At 46.9% G+C, this 23201-nt stretch overlaps 1 pseudogene; it reads right to left on the bottom strand.

Annotated features, from left to right (window-relative positions):
- Window positions 1-3152: 3152 nt before the first annotated feature.
- Window positions 3153-4784, bottom strand: LOC125536935 (annotated as a pseudogene).
- Between the last annotated feature and the right edge of the window lie 18417 nt (window positions 4785-23201).

Here is a 23201-nt window from a genome sequence, read left to right as displayed (position 1 = left end):
AAGGCGGAGCTACGTCTTCCAGTAAGCGAGACATGCCCCCCCCCCACCCCGTCCGGTAGGGTGGGGTTACAAGCCCATGCCACTAGGCTCAGACACGACGATTGACTCAAGGGAGAATATTACAACAAGGTAAAAAATGTCAATAATGTGCAAGCGACGACGTTGAAGCCATATAATCTTATAGAAACATTTTGGGATGAACTACTAGACCAATGTCTGGTTATCACTACTGGGTACTACGTAATGTGTCAGATTGAAGTTGTACTTTCATATATCAGAACTTCATGACATACACAATACAAGCTTCAAATCTTAGAAAATATGTGCAAAGAATAAAGCAAACAGAAGTGATGTGAAGCATTTCCAAATCGGCGACTCTAAATGCTATGTTTCACAATACAACTGCATGGTAAGTATTTTAACTACCTCAATGTAAATCATATTGTCGATAAGTACATGGCATGTGGTACTAATGTATCATTGCCAATGTCATGTATAAGTCTAAAGAAAACAATGAGGAACCATCCCCAGTTGAATGTTTTTAAAGCATCCATACGAGAAAGAAGGATGGGAAGATGAGTGAGAGTGCATAAGTTGAATACATAAGTATTTTGTAACATTTGAAATTCAAATGTAGTGTACTGTAGCCAAAATATTAAATAGTTATAATATTATACTAACAAAGTTCAATCATTTTCCAGGATGAAATGAAGTCCCAAAAAACTCGCACCTCCACTAGATGGTGCGCCGCCAAGAAGTTGATCTATAGATTGTTGCAGAGGTCCTCAAGGAAAAGAGCTCATAGAGCACGTTTCTTGCAATCATGGTTTCTCATCTAGCTCCAGACAAAGATCAACCTTTCATCAACACACGAGAGAGCTCGAAGAAAGGACAACTTAGGATTCAAAGGGAAAGCGGCAACTTAAAGGTACCAACAAGACTTGAATTCAAGAATGGTTGCTCAACAGCAAAAAAATCGAAGATCTCAAAAGATAGAAACACTTCTCTTGAAAAGAAGCAACAAGAACTGGAAGACATTATGGGTTTCATCTTAACACAGTTGTCGCAGGGCTCTCAAAACAGCTTCTCACAACTCTGATGGTGCATGTCTTATTATATCTTGTGTGGTATTTTGTTCAACGTGATATTGTGTGATATAGTTATGTTAAACATGTTAAGTTTCAACATTAATCATGATTGTTTAAATTTACTAAAACTAATAAATTCAAATTTGATTGCAAATTGAAATATTGACCAAATTGACGCCACCTACAGATTGTGATAGTAATTGTGACGGAAATGCATGCCGTCATCACGTATGGACCCACATGTAAGCAACCAAGTCATCAGCGTCTGGACCTGCATGTAGGCAGCCACAGGAGCATTGTCTAGACCGATATATCAAAATTGTTGACCAATCAAACCTAGACGTACAAATTGTTAGTGATGGCTTACTGTCATTGAAAACAATACAAGCAACAAATCAGCTGATCAAATGGTGAAAGTCCTGGCCGTTACTAAAAATAGACTTCGGTGACAAAGCAGGGACCAACACCAAAGATATGATCTTATGGGACGGAAAAGTGGTACCATCGGTATTTAATTTTTTGTGACGATGCTTCAGTGATAGACTGCGTGCCAGTCGAGAACCATCAAGAAACCATTTTTGCTGATATAATCGGCTTTAAGTGACACAAGTGGCTTGTCATAAGAAATCATTGATTTTGTAGTGGCCCAACAGATCTGCCGGAGGGAGCAACATAAGTTTTTTTTTGAAAAGGGGCCAGGCCCCGGCCTCTGCATTAGAATGATGCATACGGCCATAGGAGCAACATAAGTTGATGGGATAAATAAATTCGCACAACCGATGGTACTGGCGAACTTTCAGTGAGTTAAGAATCATGCTAGGCGAAACCAACACACCCCCAAGAGCTTCGTTGTCCCTCGACTACCAGAGAAAGACGACGAAGCATCCTTGAGTAACGGGGCTCCACAAGGGCTGAGCATCAAGGCCCACTCAAGTAGTGTGGCCTCTACAAACGTTAGCAGCAACAACATGCTGCAGATGACTTTGGTTAAAAAGAAAACACTAGGTTCTGAACGAAATAGTTCTTTGTTCTTGAGAATAGAAACAAAAGAAGTTGTAGATTCATTTATACTAATTGCGGCCATTCGGTCAGCCAAGTCCGGTTGGAGACACATGCCATGTTTTGGCTCATGTCATTGGGTGTATGGTGAATGATCCACCTTGAGATACATATGAGCAGACTATGATGTTCCTGAATGTTCAACATGTGCCAAGCTTCAATGTTCAACATGTTCAACATGTTCATCATCGGCAGGTACACCCCAGGGTACCCTGAGGTACTAAATAACCAAAGAAAGTTTAGAACACGAAATTGCCCAAGGATCCCAGAAACTAGAGGCGGTCTTATCAAACGAACCACCTCCACCTAATACTATATGTGATTCCAATTTTGGAACCGCCTCCAATAGTTTTGCTAACAAATAGAACCATCTCTTATAGGCTATTACATGCAGCTGAATTTTTGGGTCAAAACCATCTCCAGAGGACGCATCTAATGCCCATTTTTGTACTAGTGGAACCACTATGTCGAATTGTTGAAAAATGTACAATTTTTCTTAAACGACGAGGTGTGTTCCATGTGCACAGCTCTATATTGTCTAGTATGCCCATTTGCGCAACGTTTAGCCTTCTGTTGTTGTTTGCAAAGCTTTGTTTGATCGTTATACTTATACCTACAACTAGAAATATTATTAGCATGACTCCCTTATGGCTAATTAGGCCTCCTAATAATTGCCAGTTTAAAATACATCCTTTAGTTTTTAGTAAAACCTTCCACGCATTGATCACAATTGTAACTTAGTAGTCGGGACGCAAGTTCATACGACCCCGAAATTTATTTGGATTTCTTATCATGTGAAAATATTATCATCACATACCTTTTAATGGTAGAAATATACATTCATTATAACTGTTTTCTATTAGCATGTAAACCATGCCAAAAACTGAAACATGTGTTATTGAAGAAAGAGAGCGAATACACTTAGGGATGTGACGATACATGATGCAAACATTTGTCGCAAACTGGCCACATTATATTGAATGAAAGCAATGATAGCAGACTTAGTTAGACCTTCACTGTATCGATAGCCATTTTGCCCTGAGTAAAATCATTGTAATTTCTAGCATAGTAGTCCTTGACCTTCACTTTTGTGTACAACGCCGACCTCTTTTCATTGATCAACTGAGCCGATGGCTCGATTTTTTTTTCAGGATCAACAGAGTAGTCTAGTGCCACCGATAGCCTCTCTTTCTTTGTGTTTGTCACGACCCTATGCACAGGGCTCTTAAAGATCCCATTGCTCATTATCTGTGTCACAAAAGCTTAAACTTCATCAGCCTGGGAGGTCATTTATTTTGGAAAAAACTCAAGTCTGTTGAAGATTTAAAGTTTCGGGATTCCCTCCATGTAATTTGGACTATCATGTTTCATATGGATGTGGTAGAATATGCTTATAATTTTGTTATGATATGAAATCATTTTTCGGGGAAAAGCAAACCATAATGTCTTTACCTGACCAGCCTATGCATTAGTTTATACGTACCACCTCTGTTCATGGATATATATTAATTAAGGTGGAAATAAATAATTATTTTTTACAAAACAAAACTTCTTCAGGATATAGATTTGATTTCACAGGCATACCTCAGTTTGATCTCCTATAATCAGGAGTAGCGTGTGAGGTACGATTGGTACATCCCACCAGACCCCATCTTTGAGAACTTGCAGGCCACCAACCCTGTCATCGACCATGAGGACTGTAACAACAGTTCCATCGGAGTGGGGCTTGAGGCCAAACACGAGCTCCGGCCTCGGACACTCCGGGTAGTAGCTGCACCTCGCGTTAGTGAGAGGCCTCTCCCCAAAGTGTTTCACAAAGTAATCGTCGTCGTCAAGCTCCAGCAGCTTCGCCATTGCCCTGAGCAGGTCGTCCTTCACTCCCCCGCATTTCTTCGTAAACTCGTGCAGAGCATCCCTGTAACAATAATATATTTCTCATGATGACATGATTCGTCAACAAATGCTCCCTCGAGCCAGGAATTTTGTGAAGACATTGCTCTGCGAGGTCGGTTACCTAAAGGTTTTGGGATGAGTTGGCTAGAGGGCGATGCTCCGCTCGTCCTCTGGCTCCACCTTGAGGTAGAGGCGGTCAGTCCAGTCACGGATTTGGTCCGGCGAGCTCACCCAGTCGTTCCCATACCCCTCGAACTGGAACCGCTCGCCGCTGATCAGGTTGGTGTATCTCTGCTTCTCTTCGAGCGGCTGCCGGAAAAATTCCCTCGAAGCGGCCATCATGTCGTCCATTACGGCGTCTACACCGTGGTTACTCACCTGCAAGAAGATGCATACGAAACCACATGGATATTGCTGCTTGGTCTTGCTCCAAAATAGTGGGATAGTACGCAGCTGCAGCTCATTTTTTAGAGAAAAGGCGCCGGCCGAGTCCGAGTAAAGCTTGAACCTAGCCCGGTTTGGGTTGTCACTTACCATAAAGAGGCCCCAGGACTCGATGGCTGACCGGAGCTTCGCCGCCTCGTCTGAGGTGCCGTCGCCGTGCTTCAAAAGGCGGCCGAGGTCAATGACAGGGACTGGTGCAACGACCGCCGCGGCGAGCTGTTGGTCCTGGTGCGCGCGCACGATGTACTGAGCTGGCACGTCGGGCGTGCCGAGGGCGCCAGCGAGCTCCTGGACCGTCATCTGAACTGTCCCTATGCTTCCCATAGAATCTGAAATGTCCGGTTCAATAAAAATGGGTCCCTCCCTGTTTCTGATAAAAAAACGAGACGAAATAATAAGGCTAGAATCACGTATTACGTTGCAAGCTCAGCAGGTTAGAAATCTGCTCAGTTGCTTAAGTAAGATTACAACATTAAAGCTCATGGATTTTCACATCTAGCTCATACATGGGACAAGTATAAGAATTAAAAGCTCGAAGATCATGCACGATGAACTGGGAAACAGTATTACCTTCAGTCAATTGGAGAGACACCAGAGCCGGATCTTGGAACAACACTACCTCCGGTCACAACTAGCTTGTTGCGATCTACAACTATGTAACACAGCTTAAGTGTGTATTGCCGAGGAAATAACCTGGTTTATATAGACTATTGGAGTAATAGTTAACACATGTTACACATTTGCCAGCCATGGCTCAACTTTAACTATTCGGTAAACAGAAGATTCGCACCGTAACTGGAGCTAAATAAGAATAAATAAACAAAATCTGTACAACGTACGATCGAATATTCACCAATGGATGCATCACGTTCTATGCATCGATCTACACACAAATATTCACCAACTCGAAATGTACCCTCCATATACAACGTACGAACTTTGAGCTAAAAACTCTTGGCAATATTATAGGAGATTCACAGACGTGAAAATTAAGGTTCCTAGAGGAATCTCGCGTTGAATGAATTTTCTAATCAACAAATCACGTGATTTGTTGCAGGGTTGGCTGGTATTGATTCCTTCCAACTTAATTAACTTGTGACAATTAAAGCACGTCACCGACATGTCAATTTCAAACTTCGTATATGGTTTACGGAGGTGAATAAGATCATGAGTCCAAGGGAAAGAACTCTGAATGCATGCAGTTTGATCACTAATAATATGATTCGATATGCCTGATATTAATGTGCATGCAAATTAGATGGTCACTATTAGAAAAAAGGCTGTTAGTGGCGCATCTATTTTGACTACTAATGGCGAACTATAGATGCGCCACTATTATCACGCCACTACTAATAAATAGTAATGGCGCACGCCTGGTGCGCCATTGTTAATCTACATAACAGTGGCGCACCACCTGGTGCGCTATTACTATCCCAGACACTAATGGCGCAGCTAAAGTGCGCCATTACTAGGCCCAGAAGTGCGCCATTGCTGTTACTCCAAGGGGCCATGTGTACCTTATGCTCTGGGTTACTAATGACGCACTTTTAGATAATACGCCACTGGTGTTTTTATTTCTGTGCACCACTAAAGTGCAATATGGTGCGCCACTACTATGAATATTAGGATTTTTTTTTGCTTTTCTGATATTTGCACAGGTTACAAAATACATTACATCACAGAATATAAACAGCACAACATATAAGCAGCAGATTTATCGAATACAATAGAAGATTAGTCTCCGAATACAATTCATCATATTAGTCTCCGAATTCAAAATACCGAACAAAGTTAGAACATTACAAGTCTCGAGACCGCGAGTAGCGAGTTTGTCTTCACATTATAAGTCGATATCTAAACTACCATCACATAGAAGAGGGTTGCGGTCACAATGAGCATCATCGCGATGAAACTGATCTTCATCCGGTTCCTCCTCCGCTCCCTTCTCTCTCCCGCTAGATAGCGCGCGTATCTAGCTTCCGCCTCCGCCCTAGTGGTGTACCCTTTGTAACTGTTACTGCTGAAACGGTGAACCTGTCTCCGACACTCCTCCCAGTCGTCGTAGACTCCGGGAACCTCACCCTTGTACACGACATACGACGACATCTCTATGCACTAGACAAACAAAACGTTATTAGCAATTCACAGATAATATATAAGCAATACATAAGTATGCAACAAAAGGATCGGAAGAGAAAAGCAACACATTAATATCACGATTCATGGTCCTACTAATAAATAGCATCGATTACATATAAGTTGAACGACTGTCCAAACTAAAGAGACATACAAGTTCATTAAAGTTTAATTACAACATGAGCTAATCGATATTTCAGAACTACATAGCATCAATACTTTCGACTCGACTCAGGGACCGGAGCATGGATGAAGCCACCGTCTTTCGTGATGGTCATGAATGTGCGGTCGTTGTCAGCCTGCATTTGTAGCGTTGTTTCTATTTCACTGTTGGACGGTTGATATTTGAGGTAGAACTGCCCCGAGGTACGAAGGACATCTTGATAGATTATTTTCACAAACTCTGACTGGATGCGAAAGAATTCTTGTCTGATGTCCTCGTCCTAGATTGTCGACAAGCGTGCGGCCCATTCTTTGAGATTATTTGGTAGCATAAGGTGATTATGGCCCCGTATGATCGCCCGCATATGATGGAGGGCGTAGTAGGCATCCTTCTGACTGCCAGGCGGCTGCTTGACGCAGGGGAACATCGTTACGTGGGTGAACACGTGCTTGCCGTACCTACAAATTGGCCTCCTGAAGGTGCCTCCAGATTTGGCGTAGCCGGGGAGAGCATCATCAAGAACTTTCTTGATATTTGTGTAGTCTTTCTTCGACTGACGGTCCGAGTCGAAATACGTGGCCATGGAATATTTCGGGCTTAAGAGGATGAGTGTGCAATGTGTGTCACTGCACAAAACACGAAATGTTAGAAAAAAAAGAACGATCGAAATCTAAGAAATCATAGGTTACGGGGCGGCGAGGGGATGACTTACTCGGAAAAGTAAGGCACGGGGAAGTTATCCTTATCTGGGTTTGCCAGAATGACGCCTTCGAGGTATGCACTCGCGACTTGCCGGTCCCCAGCGCTGCCCAAGATCTTGGTACGCATGTAGAAGGGGTCGACTATCACGATGTCCGGGGTCTTGTCTCTAATGATCCGCATCTCCATACTGAGCGAAAATAGCCGAATGAAGGTGTAGTGCAGCGGATGAAGGTTAAACATAGCGAAGATGTCATCAAACCGCAGGACGATCATACGCCCGATGGTGCTATCGACAAAGCCCTTGCCCTCTGGCACCTTGGCCACGAAAACTGGGTATGCCACATCATTCTCGGAGAGATGCCGCTTCTCCATAGAAAGAACACTGTCATGCAAACTCCACATAGCACCGGTTGCAGCATTGAGCAGATTAGTCGGTAGCATCGGCCTACCCGCCACATGCACCCTCCTCGAGATATCCTTAGGTATTGGTGGCCCGTCCTGAGAACGGATCGTACTCGGTGCCGGCTGGCTCGCACCCTTGTTATTTTTTCTTTTCCATCCCTTCTTCTTCTACTGTAATGGGATCGAGTTCTGCTCAGAGACCACCTTCTTGAGTGTGTTGGGGTTGATAATATTTCGCACCTCGGCTATTTGAGTCTCGGTGAAGGCGGCAGCGGGAGGCGTCTCCTGAGAACTGAATGCCAGACGACGCCTGTTGCAATTGGGTTTCTCCGCGGTACCAGCTAGATCACGATCGTCTTTTGCAGGGTTGGGTTCTTGAGAAGGAGGCCCCAAGAATTCGTCACCGTACCCATGTTCGTTCATGTACTTATCGACGTTGGAAAATGTACCGTCATCGTCGTCCGGATCCGGCGGCATTGGTGTCTCCGGCGTCGGTGCCGGCATTGGAGCTTAATGCACCCGGGTGTGGGAAGAATACACCGATTGGCACCTCGGCAGCAAGCGGCCCCTCCGTCACTTGCACGCCCGCCGTTGGCGGTGCCTCGACATTAGCCGAGCTCAACGCCATCACATTAACTAAGCCTCGGCCGATGACTTCATCTCCTTGCCTTTGTCTGAGCATCCCCGACGCCCTACATGTTTTCGCAGGGCGCCGCCAACGTTCCATGCACTCTCCTGCACTTCATGGACGGCGAGTTGATCGATGTCGCCAAGGCCAAAATCGTTGAACCGGGCAACCGTGTGTTCCACGATAATCCGATGCCACCCACCGTGTATAGGGTTCAACTGGTTCAGGTGCTGCGGGGCTACGACGACTTGTTACCTCCGTATCGACCCCCTGGGGCTGACAAAGATGATGTGATGACCCTTAGCGCCTGCTTAAACTGGTCCATGCTTTGGCCGAAGAGCCAGATTCGTTTGGGGGCGGGGGACACCACCCCACAGACAACACCGCCAGTCGTGCCAGCGCCAAGCCATGGCAAGACCGCCGCAACGCTCCCGCTGTCAGCTGATCCGGACGACGGTACACTTGATCCAACCTCTTGGTCCATTAAGGAGGTGGTAGCACAGCGAACGAGGCAATCGGACTATATTGCTTTAACACTTTCACTTAGCCATAGGAGTTTGACGGTGGGACTACTATATAGCCCATGGTACCTCCGCGCTCGTCCGAATACGGTGTGCGTACGTACATGACCGAAAAATGGCCCTTCGTTAATGCCGAGGAATCCTGAAGATTCCGCTAAGTCATCGAGTGGTTGACCAGTCTCGCGCTTTATCATATTAGTCAGTTTTCGGCTTTCACTATTGAGGTGCTCATCCGGATGAACCAGGGCACAATCGCAATAGTTTTCCCGGTGCCGCCTTAGCCGATAGAGCGGAACGTAAGGTAGCAAAACACTGGAGCCGGGAAAACCCAACATTTGACCAAAGACATGATTCGGAGCTGATGCATATAAGGCCAAACTCGCGACGCCGAACACTCCCTAAGGTATTCGGTCTTTATAACATATGCCGGGCTGAACAATGCCCTTAATAATAAACCCCGAATGTCCAGGTACGTGCAATATTCTGACATGGTGAAATGCCAATAACGTCAGCATCCTTCTCGGTTGTATTGAGTATCCGGAGGATGTGAACAACAAGAGACAGTAAAAAAGGTTTACACAGGGTCTTAATCTGAAAAGAAACCTTTGAGCGGGTCCCTACTACATGTCTGCGCCTGTGTCTCCGTTGTGCCGTGTCCTGGACGGGTGTAGCACGATTGTCATCTATAAAAGAGAAGAACTTAGGTGAAAGTTGTCGTGCCAAATTTTTTTGGTTATTCTCGATAAACCATTAAAACCAAGATAAGTAAAGTTGAGCCGAACTAGCCCTGATTACACGCGGGAAGCCTCTGGTACCGTCTATGAGGGTTTAACCATAAAACCAATCTCAGGTATATCTAGTGATGTGCCGGACTCGTCTAACCGTGTCTGCGGTCTTGACGACCTGTCATTTATTCTGGTTGGTGAGGCCGTCTAGTGCTCGGCTGTTAAAGCCGTCGCACGTTCTTCCGCGCGTAGAGAACGCTCAATATTTCCACTAACTGTGATGGTGCCACGTGGACCAAGCATCTTAAGCTTAAGAGAAGCGTAATGTGGTACCGCATTAAAACGGGCGAAAGCTGTTCTTCCGAGTAGTGCTTGATAGCCGCTCCGGAATGGCGCAATGTCGAAGTCTAACTTCTCACTTCGGTAGTTGTCGGATGAACCGAATACGACCTCTAGTATTAGAGAGCCCATGGAGCGGGCCTCTGGGCCTGGTATTACTCCCTTGAAGGTAGTATTACTGTGGCTGATTTTTGTCGGGTCTATCCCCATTTTGCGGACTGTGTCCTGATATATCAGATTTAGACCACTGCCGCCGTCCATAAGGACTCGTGTGAGATGGTATCCATTTATTATTGGGTCTAACACCAAGGCAGCCAATCCTTCATGCCGGATGCTTGTCGGGTGATCCCTGCGATCAAAAGTGATCGGGCGGGCCAACCAGGGGTTGAACTTAGGGGTGACGGGCTCTACGGTGCGTATGTCTTGGAGTGCATGTTTGCTTCTCCTCTTCGTCTCGTGGATCATGTTTACTGCTTTAACCTCTGGTGGGAATTTTTTCTGTCCTCCAGTGCTTTGCTGGCGAGGTTCGTCCTCGTCTTCGCTTGGTGTCTCCCTCCCCTTGTGTTCGGCGTTTAGCTTACCGGCCTGCTTGAAGACCCAGCATTCTCTTTGGGTGTGATTTGTAGGTTTATCGGGGGTGCCATGAATCTGACATAGTTTGTCTAGAATCTTGTTTAGGCTGGACGGTCCATCTCTGCTGCCTTTGAAAGGATTTTTCCGCTGACCTGGTCGAGAGCCCCTGAATCCGGCGTTTACCACCGTATTATCTGGGCTATCTTCTTTATTTCGTCGCTTGCTTTTACTGCGTCATGGTTTTCCATTGCCATCCCTGACTTCGGATGTGCTTGTGTCACTGGTGCTACTGCGGGCTAACCAGCTATCTTCGCCCGCGCAAAAGCGGGTCATGAGGCTTGTCAGGGCTGCCATTGTTCTCGGCTTTTCTTGGCCGAGGTGTCTGGCGAGCCATTCGTCTCGGACGCTGTACTTGAAAGCTGCTAAGGCTTCGGCGTCCGGGCAGTCGACGATTTGGTTCTTCTTAGTGAGAAACCTGTTCCAAAGCTTTTGGGCTTACTCTCCGGGCTGTTGAATTATATGACTTAAATCGTCTACATCCGGAGGTAGAACATAGGTCCCTTGAAAGTTAGCCCGAAAAGCATCCTCGAGCTCCTCCCAACTTTCAATTAAGTTTTCAGGGAGGCTTTTCAGCCAGTGCCGAGCTGGTCCTTTAAGCTTGAGGGGCAAGTACTTGATGGCGTGGAGATCGTATCCACGAGCCATATGGATATGGAGGATAAAGTCCTCCATCCAGACCCCAGGGTCTGTGGTCCCGTCGTACGCCTCTATGTTCACTGGTTTGAATCCTTTTGGAAATTCGTGGTCCAGCACCTCATCGGTGAAACATAGGGGGTGTGCGGCACCCTTGTATTTGGATGTATCATGGCATTCGGACGGTTGTAGTATTCGGTTTTGATTTTGTGCCAGAGCGTGCTTCCTAGATCCATAGATGGATATGGTCATACTGGATTTTTGGCGCAAGTCCTCACATAGATCGTGTGTTGACTTATGTGCGACCTTGTTAGCCGCTCTATTGCGGCCACAAGGTGGTTGATCCGGCCGGTTGGCCGTTTTATTTTTCGGCGTGTAGGCTCTACGGCCTCATCATCGAATTCAGGTAATAGCTTGCGCTTTGGATAGCTCTTTGTGTGGTAACTTCCACCATACTTTTCTTCATTGTCGAGCACTTTGTTCCACCTGCTGTTGAGCGTATTTTGTGTGGCCTTAAGCCTTTGCTTCTGCTTCTTCAGACTCCTCGCTGTGGCAATAAGCCTTCTGCGGAGGTTGTGTGCATCTTCGTCCGGACTGTTTTCCTTCCCAGAGGGGGGTTGATGAGGTTTATCTTCGGCGTCGCCGTGTTCGAACATCGGATCCTTACTATGTTCGCCGTTTGCAGTTTCATCGTGCTCTGCCGCTGGGTCAATGTGGTCGTCGTTTCCTCTGGAGTCGACTGGAGTGTTATTTTCTCTTGCGCTGTTATCGCTGTTTTTGCCGAGGCGGGATTTTGAGCGGCGCCTATGCCGACGCTTTTCTTGCTTTTCGAGGGAGCTATTCTTCGATGTATCCTGCCGTTCTTCGTCATTGTTTTCTTTGGGTGTATCCACCATGTATATGTCATGTGGTGAAGTGGTTGTCCAGCGCCCTGTGGTCACTGGTTCCTGTTCCTCTCCTGCATCATCGTCCATGCCGTTGATGTCTTCGGAGTCGAAATCGAGCATGTCGGTTAAATCATCGACAGAGGCTACTAAGTGGGTGGTGGGTGGGCAGCGAATTTCTTCGTCGTCCGCATCCCCTTCTAGCCGGACATAGTTCAGCCAAGGATCTCCTGACAAGGAGAGAGACCTCAATAAATTTAGCACGTCGCCGAAAGGTGAGTGCTGAAAGATATCCGCGGAGGTGAACTCCGTGATCGGCTCCCAATCGAATTCGATAGGCACGGACGCAGGCGGCTCGGAGTCCATGGCCGGAGACGAATCCAATGGTTCGGCGAAACGGCTCTCGTGAGGGGTGAAGTCAGTATCCGGCTCCATCGCCACTGAGAGTGCGGCCTCCATGGCAGGGTCTATCCCCCCGTCCTCGGATGGCGCAGTTTGCTCCGGATTGAGGGCCGGAGTAGTTGCAGGTGTGATCTCCCGAACACTGTCCGATGGAAGAGTTACGTCATGCTCACCGTGATTGTGCGGCGCACCTAACATGGGCTCTAATCCGTCGAAGATCAAGTCTCCGCGGATGCCGGTAGTGTAGTTTAAGTTTCCGAACCTGACCTGATGGCCAGGGGCGTAGCTCTCGATCTGCTCTAGATGGCCAAGCGAGTTGGCCCGTAGTGCGAAGCCGCCGAATACGAAGATCTGTCCGGGGAGGAAAAGCTCACCCTGGACTGCATCGTTACCGATGATCGAAGGAGCCATCAAGCCTTACGGTGACGGCACAGTGGAACTCTCAATGAAAGAACCAATGTTGGTGTCAAAACCGGCGAATCTCGGGTAGGGGGTCCCGAATTGTGCGTCTAAGGCAGATGGTAACAGGAGGCGGGGGACACGATGTTTACCCAGGTTCGGGCCCTCTCGATGGAGGTAATACCCTACTTCCTGCTTGATTGATCTTGATGATATGAGTATTACAAGAGTTGATCTACCACGAGATCATAGAGGCTAAACCCTAGAAGCTAGCCTATGGTATGATTGCTGTTGTCCTACGGACTAAACCCTCCAGTTTATATAGACACCGGAGGGGGCTAGGGTTACACAGAGTCGGTTACAAGGAAGGAGATCTACATATCCGTATAGCCAAGCTTGCCTTCCACGCCAAGGAGAGTTCCATCCGGACACGGGACGAAGTCTTCAATCTTGTATCTTCATAGTCCAACAATCCGGCCAAAGGATATAGTCCGGCTGTCCGGAGACCCCCTAATCCAGGACTCCCACAATGGTTGAGCATGACTTTTGTAAGTGCATCTAGTGCCACCCCTAGTTGGTTTTGGAGTATTGACGACAAATCTAGTTGAGGGACTAATGTGTTTGTGAGAATTGCAGGATAACACAGGTAGACGTCCCTCATTGATTCGGTTTTCCTACCAGAGATGACCCCTAAAAATGTATGAAGACATTGAAGTCAAAGGTGGTATGTGAAGACATTCACATTGAAGACTATGACAAGAGAAGACATCGCGTGAAGACTATGGAGCGCGAAGACTTAGCAGTTTCGTCGTTCTGTGTTTTTCTTTGTTGAGTCATAGGAACCACCGTACTATTAAGTGGGGTCCAAGAGAACCAGTCAGAATGACTGAAGTGATGCTTAACCAAAATCCTATGTCTTCGAGTGAAGACTATGAGAGCAAATCTTGTCCAGAGTTGGATAAGTCAGCTTTGCTTGTAGCCCAAGTAAAGTTGCCGTGTGTGTTTGAAATCTGACCATTGGAACACGTGTCAGTTCCTTAGTGACCCAGGGTCATTTCGGACAAATCAGGTCAGGTTGCCCAGTGGCTATAAATAGCCCACCCCCTACAACCATAAACGGTTGGCTGCTCAGAGTTAAAGCATGGCTTTTGTCGTTTGAGAGCAACCCACCTTGAAGCCTTTGAGAGAGAATTCCTTGAGAGGATAAAGCCCTAACCACCCAGAGCCAATGTAACACCCCGGATGTAACTTTCCCTATTTGTACTCCAACTCTTGCCATTTCCGGCGTTAAGTTATATTTATTTCTCGGGTTCGGGTCTTTGTCTTCGTGTGTTGTTTTCGTTTACATGCATCTCATATCATGTCATCATGTGCATTGCATTTTCATACGTGTTCATCTCATGCATTCGAGCATTTTCCCCGTTGTCTGTTTTGCATTCCGGCGCTTCGTTCTCCTCCGGTGGTCTTTTCTAGCTTTCTTTCGTGTGTGAGGATTAAACATTTCCGGATTGGACCGAGACTTGCCAAGCGGCCCTGGTTTACTACCGGTAGACCGCCTGTCAAGTTTCGTATCATTTGGACTTCGTTTGATACTCCAACGGTTAACCGAGGGACCGAAAAGGCCTCGTGTGTGTTGCAGCCCAACACCCCTTCAATATGGCCCAAAACCCACCAAACTCTGCTCCATGTCCTAGAGCGTTCGATCACGATCGCGTGGCCAAAAACCGCACATCATTTGGACTCTCCTAGCTCTACTTATGCCTATAAATAGCCCCCTCCATTTTCGGATCATCTCCTTCCCCGAAACCCTACCCTAAAAAAAATTTCCAGATCCGCCGCCGACGGACGTGTACGGAGCGGACCGGACAACGTCCGCCGCCGCGCCCAGCCGCCCGCCGATCGCCACGTGGCACGCCTACCCGCGCCGCTGCCGAAGCCCGCTCGGCCCGGGGAGAGCCCCCGAGGCCCGAGCCGCCGCCGCCCTTCGTCCCGCATGCCCGCCGCCCTTCGTCTTCGTGCCCGGTGGCCGGCGCCGCCACGGGCCGCACCGCGCCGCCGCGGGCGTCCTCACCTCTCCGCCGGCCGGTGGCCGCCGCCCCATGCCCGAGCCGGCTCCGCCGTGCTCCTCCTCGCCGCCCCGGGCCACCGCCTCCTCCGGCGCCGACCTCGCCGCCCGCCGACGCCGGCAAGTCCCCAGCGAGCTCCTCCACAGTCCGGCCGCCACTGTTCCGGCGAACCCCGGCGACCTCCTCGGGAAGCGTGCTGGATCTGAGATCTAGGAGGCGGTTGACTTTCTCTCCCGAACCCTAGTTTTTCGGGCATACTTTGACCAGTGATATCTCCGCATCCGTAACTCCGTTTTGGACATATAGTATATCAAAATGTTCGTCTCAACGAGTACATCATTTCATTCCATTGCATCATTTTCATTTGAGTTCATCTTGATGCCCAAAATGCTGTTAGAAGGAGGATTCATGAGTTAATTGTCAGATCTGCTAGTTCATCCTAGACTTTTGTCATTTTTGCCATGATTATTGTGTGCATGATATGCCTGTGAGTACTTGGTATGATTTGTTAAGAATTTTGTCTTCTTTCCAGAGGTGCAACCCATGAATTTTTAGGATGTGTGTGGTGACTTGTGCAAGCTTGCAAAGTGAGGCACCCGGTAAATCTGTTTTCAGGGACTTAGTTGTTTTCACTAAGTCTGGGATTATTTAGTTCATGATGCCATATGTTCAGCTTGTTTCCTAGTGATCCGTGCCTCTTTTGAGGATGATCAGTAAAGGAGTTTTGTTAATCATGTTATGATCTATCCATCCATGTCTTTGTTTGCAATTATGGAGCAACCTAGCTTGAGTCTATCAAGCTCTACTTTTGCTTCGTTGTGAATCTGGGCAGATCGTCAACTCGTTTGCCATTTTGCCGGCGTTGTTGTAGTTGATCCGTGCATGCTATGCCATTGTTATTGCCATGTCTAGCTAGCATTTTGTGCCTTCTTATTGGATGTATGCTTGCCTTGCCATGACTTGCACCCTAGTGAGTGCATCGAGCTCGTTTACATGCCTTCGTGAGTTATATTTCAGCATGTCTCAGTTTTCACTGTCTGAAAACTGATTGTGTTTCATCTATGTTCGTGTGCTCGTTAGAGTATTTTGTGAACCCTTTTGGCCCCAGGTCACTCTGGGTCTTTTGTTAAGCTTGTTGAGTAGCTCCATGCCATGTTCTTACTTGTCATGTTCAGGTCTTGTATCACGTTTTTTTGCTGCTCCGAAGAGAGCATCGTAATCTGAAATTTCAGACTAGTGTTTATTTCACTAAGTCTGAAATCTGTTTTGCTTATTCATTTTTGCCATGCTTGTTTGAACCTCATAATGGATGAATTGGCCGTGGCTCACTGCTAGTGTTTTGATAAGCATCTTGTGTACGTCCCTGCCATGTCTTTTGTTGTCATGTTTGGTGGCTGTAGCATGTTCATTGCATTGCGTTTAGATGCCTACTTGCTGTAAATCGCAGACCGGTTCATTTCATAAAACGCTTGCCATTTCCAAACCGTAGCTCCGATTCCAATGATCTTTATATCGTTTTCAAGCGATTTCATCTCATCTTTCCAGTGGCACCCTTGGAATTCCAAGTTGAGGCCAGGTTCATGCATTTCCTGTCATATCTCGCATTTTGCATCCCGTATCGCATCCCGCATAGCATATCATCATTTCCTCATATTGCTTGGTCTTGCACGTGGTTGATTGTATCCTTGTTGCTTGTTTGTCTTGTTGGGTAGAGCCGGGAGACGATTTCGCTACCGAGGAGCCCGTTGAGTTTGCTTGTGAGGATCCAGTCAACTCTGACAACTGTGCAGGCAAGATGATCATACCCACGAAATCACTACTATCTTTGCTATGCTAGTTTGCTCGCTCTTGCTATGCCATTGCTACGATGCCTACCTTTTGCTTGTCAGCCTCCCAATTGCCATGTTGAACCTCTAACCCACCTTGTCCTAGCAAACCATTGTTTGGCTATGTTACCGCTTTGCTCAGCCCCTTCTTATAGCGTTGCTAGTTGTAGGTGATGATTGGAGCCGTTCCTTGTTGGAACATTTATTTACTTGTTGGGATATCATTATATTGCTATGTTATCTTAATGCATCTATATACTTGGTAAAGGGTGGAAGGCTCGGCCTCTCGCCTAGTGTTTTGTTCCACTCTTGCCGCCCTAGTTTCCGTCATATCGGTGTTATGTTCCCGGATTTTGCGTTCCTTACGCGGTTGGGTTATAATGGGAACCCCTTGATAGTTCGCCTTGATTAAAGCTTTTCCAGCAATGCCCAAGATTGGTTTTACCATTTTCCACCTACCCTCTTTTTCCCTTGGGTTTCCGGAGCCCGAGGGTCATCTTTATTTAAACCCCCCCGGGCCAGTGCTCCTCTGAGTGTTGGTCCAAAATGTCAGCCGCCGGTGGCTACCAGGGGCAACTCTGGGCTGGCCTACCGGAAGTTTGGACAATCTGAGTGTGCCCTGAGAAAGAGATATGTGCAGCTCCTATCGGGATTTGTCGGCACATTCGGGCGGTGTTGCTGGACTTGTTTTAACCTGTCGAATTGTCTTGTTGTACCGGGTTACCGAGTCTGATCGGTGTGTCTCGGGTGGAGGTCTATTCCTTCGTTGACCGTGAGAGCTTGTCATGGGCTAAGTTGGGACTCCCCTGCAGGGATTGAACTTTCGAAAGCCGTGCCCGCGGTTATGGGCAGATGGGAATTTGTTAATGTCCGGTTGTAGATAACTTAAACCTTAATTATTTAAAATGAATCAACTGTGTGTGTTACCGTGATGGCCCCTTCTCGGCGGAGTCCGGGAAGTGGACACGGTGTTGGAGTTATGCTTGCGCAGGTTGTTCCTCTAGATTCTCGCTCGCGCTTTGCCTCCTCTTCTCGCTCTCTTTTGCGTATAAGTTAGCCACCACATATGCTAGTCGCTTGCTGCAGCTCCACATATACTTGCCTTATCCTTCCTATAAGCTTAAATAGTCTTGATCGCGAGGGTGCGAGATTGCTGAGTCCCTGTGGCTCACAGATACTATAACTACAGATGCAGGTCCAGGTGTTTCCACTCCAGGTGACGAGTACGAGCTCAAGTGGGAGTTCGACGAGGACTCTCAGCGATACTACGTGTCTTTTTCCGGATGATCAGTAGTGGTGCCTAGTTGGGGATCGATTCAGGGCCTTGTCGCATGTTGGGGTTCTTTTCCATTTTGGCGCCGTAGTCGGGCCATGAGTGTCTGTTTGATGGATGTTATTTATGTACTTTGATGTGATGTGGCGAGTGTAAGCCAACTATGTTTCTCCCCTTATTACTTATATTACATGGGATGTTTGTGATGATTTCCTAACTTGCGACATTGCTTTCAATGCGGTTATGTCTCTAAGTCGTGCCTCGACACGTGGGAGCTCTAGCCGCATCGAGGGCGTTACAAGTTGGTAATCAGAGCCTTCCCCGACCTTAGGAGCCCCATTGCTTGATCGTTTTTAGCAGCCGAGTTGTGTCTAGAAAAATGTTTTGAGTCATTTAGGAATTATATATCGGAGAGCTTAGGAATTCTTTTTACTTCCCAGTCTCCTCATCGCTTTGGTAAGGCATCCTGACGTAGAGTTTTGAATCTTCTCTTCTCAAATTTCACTAAATTTTTTTTTAGGATCACGCGAGTATCTTGGATTTGTTCCGATGGCTTATGATGAGAACATTGTCTTGGTGCCTCCTGTCAGGGGTTTAGTGGAAGTGTCCCGGGGAGTTGAGCTCTGAGGTGTTGTCATCATAATTTTATCGTTGCAATTCTGGAATACTTGAGATATGTTCGCCGACATCGAAAATATCTTTTATGCAGTTCGTTGGTGAGATAACCTCGACGCCACCTAGTACTGGGGCGGGAGTTCGGGAGTATCGCCATAACTTGTATAACGGATGCTTTTCAAAGGTTGAGGTAGATGGTTTCCGAAGTTTTCTCGGTTATGTGTTGAAGGATGGATACAGCTGGATGTAGGATTTGCTAGTTTGGGTGAGATATTATGCTTCCCCTGTATCCCCAACACCTGATTGCATGACCGGAAAAGTTCGGGAGTTTCATAGGTGGGAATTCTAGTAGCTCTATTTCTTCTTCCACGGATATTGGTTTGAGATTGGGATTTCTTAGATTATTCGTTCTTGATCCGTACCTTGTTGATTTATTTCTCTACCTTAGTTCTACATGGCTTCTCAATTAATGGATATGTGACCATTTGAAGAGGAATGCGTTCGTTCATTTTGTTCGGATGTAAAGACTATATGTTGCAATTTTCATTCCGTTGGTTTCAGCTTCAATATTTATCTGTCTATGTGCTAACGGTGGTCAACCTCTTCAGGATGGCTCCCGCTAAGAGCACCAGTCAGAACCAGAATCAAGATCCGCCACCGCCTCCACCTCCTCCAGAGGCATGGCAAGCTGTGATGGCCGCAACCAATGCAAACACTCAGCTGATCATGCAAATTCTCCAAGAGCGCAATCAAGGCAGTCAAGGGAATCAAGGCAGCAATCAGAGTCACTTTGCTACACTCAACCAGTTCCTTGCTAACGGGCCAAAGACTTTCAGCAATTGTGTTGAGGCAACGATGCTGACGATTGGCTTGTGGATCTGTAAGCATTTTGAGTGCAGTAACGTCAGGCCTGAGGACTTTGTCAAGTTCGCTTCCTTCCAACTCAAAGATCAAGCTGCAGAATGGTTCCAGCAGTACAAGGATTCCAGAGGTGGACGTGTTATCACTTGGGATGATTTCCGTCGAGATTTCCGAGCTCATCATATTCCCGCAGAGCGTGGTTGAAAGCAAGCGTGAGGAATTCCGCAATCTGAAGCAAGGCTCTTTGTCTGTCTATGACTACAACAAGTGTTCCAGAAGCTTGCCCGCTTTGCCAAGCAGGACGTGCCTGATGAGAAGAGCATGATATATCAGTTCAGGGGTGGTCTTAGAGAAGATATTCAGCTCGCTCTTGTTCTCTTTGAGCCCTTGAGGTACGATGAGTTCTACAACATGGCACTGAAGCAAGAGGCTGCTCAGTTGAGGTGTGATGCTTCCAGGAAGCGAGTCAGAGATGTTACTCCTTCTTCCTCTACTCAAGTGGCCAAGCAGCAGAAGTTTTGGCTTCCTCCTCCTCCGTTCCGTCAGCCGTATCAGCAGAAGAGTAAAGGTGGCAGTGGTTCTTCCCACCCACCCAACCCAAGCTTTCAGAACAAGACTTCGTCTCAAGCTCCAAGATCGAGTGCTCCGTATCACCGTCCGCTTTCAGAGGTCACGTGCAACAAGTGCCAACAGAAGGGTCACTATGCCAACAAGTGTTTCAACTAGAGGCGTCTTCCTCCTCCTCCTCCTCCTGTCAGATCGGCAAGTACAGCTGTGGTCAAGCATAACCCCAAGCATGCCAAGGTCAATTTGATGAATGCAGCTCAGGCAGAGGACTCGTCAGATGTGATCATGGGTAACCTTCCTGTTAATGATAAACCTGCAAAAGTTCTTTTTGACACTGGTGCATCGCATTGCTTCATCTCGAAACCTTTTGCATCTAAGCATGAGTTGACTTCCCAAGTTATGCGTAAACCGTTAGCAGTCGTCTCTCCGGGTAAATGTTTGCTTGCTAATCACGAGATTCCGGATATTTCTATCATGATGGGTGATTTCAAGTTTCTGGCTTCTCCAATGATTCTTGGTAACTCGGATATTGATCTTATTCTCGGGATGGATTGGCTTTCTAAGCACAAGGCTCAGCTTGATTGTGCAGCCAGGCAGATTCAATTGACTCATTCGTCTGAGGATGTAATTGTCTTTGCCGCTCGGGATAATACCATCCGTATGTTTTCTCTCAATGAGAAGGGTGAATTGGATGCCATCTCTCAAATTCCAGTCATTTGCGAATATCAAGACGTCTTTCCAGAAGAGCTCCCAGGAATGCCTCCGCACCGGCCAGTTGAATTTGTTATTGATCTTGAGCCCGATACGGAACCTGTGTGCAAACGTCCTTACAAGCTCGGACCTGAAGAGTTGAAGGAGCTGAAGAAGCAACTCGATGAGCAAGAAAGAATGGGTCTCATCCGGCCTAGTTCTTCTCCGTGGGGTTGTGGTGTTCTTTTTGTGAAGAAGAAGGATGGAACGGACCGACTTTGTGTTGATTACCGTCCAGTGAACAAGAAGACCATCAAGAACAAATACCCACTTCCCAACATCAATGAGCTGTTCGAACAACTCAAAGGTGCCCAAGTATTCTCCATGCTTGATCTCCATATGGGTTATCATCAGATTCGTATCCGTGAGCAAGATATTCCCAAGACGGCGTTCAGGACAAGCTTTGGCTCAGATGAATACACTGTCATGTCTTTTGGCCTCGCCAACGCTCCTCCGACGTTCTCTCGCATGATGAATTTCATCTTCAACGCCTACACCAATGACTTCGTTTTGGTCTATCTCGATGACATTCTGGTTTTCTCCAAGAATAAGGAAGATCATGCCAAGCATTTGCGTTTGGTTCTCGATAAGCTCAGGGAACATCAGTTCTATGCCAAGTTCTCCAAGTGTGAATTTTGGCTCGATGAGGTTTTTTATCTTGGTCATATCATCTCTGCCAAGGGCATTTCCGTGAATCCCGAGAAGGTGTCTGCAATTGTGAATTGGGAACCTCCTCAGAACGTGAAGCAACTCCGCAGTTTCCTCGGTCTCGCAAGCTATTGCCGAAGATTCGTTGAAAACTTTTCTAAGATCGCAAAGCCTCTCTCAAATCTTCTTCAGAAGCACGTCAAGTACGTTTGGTCTCCGGAGTGTGATATTGCTTTCAACACTTTGAAAGAGAAGTTGATCACTGCTCCAGTCTTGACTCCGCCTGATGAATCCAAGCCGTACGAGGTCTTTTGTGATGCCTCTCTCCAAGGTCTCGGTGCAGTATTGATGCAAGAGAAGAAAGTTGTTGCTTATACATCTCGCCAGTTGAAGCCTAATGAGAAGAACTACCCCACTCATGATCTCGAGTTGGCGGCAGTTGTGCATGCTCTTTTGACTTGGAGGCATCTTCTATTGGGAAGAAAAGTGGACATTTTCACTGATCACAAGAGTCTCAAGTACATCTTCACTCAGCCTAATCTCAACCTAAGGCAAACTCGATGGGTTGAGATGATTCAAGAGTATAATCCGAGTATTGAGTATACTCCAGGCAAGGCCAATGTGATTGCTGACGCTTTGAGCAGAAAGGCCTACTGCAACAGTCTGATTCTCAAGCCTTATCAACCCGAGCTTTGTGAAGCTTTCCGCAAACTTAATCTGCAAGTTGTTCCTCAAGGTTTCCTCGCCAACCTTCAAGTCTCTCCTACCTTAGAAGACCAGATTCGCCAAGCCCAGCTTCTTGATGCTATGGTGAAAAAGGTGAAGATTGGGATTGCCAAGAGTCAGTCCAAGTACAAGTGCTACCGCCTTGATGACAAGGACACTCTCTTCTTCGAGGATCGTATTGTTGTGCCCAAAGGTGAACTTCGTAAAGTGATCATGAACGAGGATCACAATTCTCTCCTCTCCATCCACCCTGGGAGCACGAAGATGTATCAGGACCTTAGGCAAGCTTATTGGTGGACTCGAATGAAGCGCGAGCTCGCTCAATTCGTGAATGAATGTGATGTCTGCAGAAGAGTGAAGGCAGAACACCAAAGGCCAGCAGGTCTCCTCCAACCTCTTGCCATTCTAGAATGGAAGTTTGACCACATTGAAATGGACTTCGTGACTGGGTTTCCAAAGTCCAAGCGTGGCAATGATGCTATATTCGTTGTCATCGACAAGCTCACCAAAGTGGCTCATTTTCTGCCTATCAAAGAGTCGATCACTGCAGCTCAATTGGCGGAACTCTATACCTCTCGCATTGTCTCTCTGCACGGTATTCCTCAAGTGATATCTTCAGACCGTGGCAGCATCTTTACCTCCAAGTTTTGGGATTCTTTTCAGAAGGCCATGGGCACCAACATCCGTTTCAGCACTGCTTTCCATCCTCAAACAAGCAGTCAAGTCGAGCGTGTCAACCAGATTCTTGAAGATATGCTCAGGGCTTGTGTGATCTCCTTCGGCATGAAATGGGAGGATTGTCTTCCTTATGCTGAATT

Source organism: Triticum urartu, chromosome 1, assembly GCF_003073215.2.
Source record: "Triticum urartu cultivar G1812 chromosome 1, Tu2.1, whole genome shotgun sequence".
NCBI classification, from domain to species: domain Eukaryota; kingdom Viridiplantae; phylum Streptophyta; class Magnoliopsida; order Poales; family Poaceae; genus Triticum; species Triticum urartu.
Note: the sequence above shows the minus strand (reverse complement) of the source record. Positions and strands in the feature narration are given on the sequence as shown.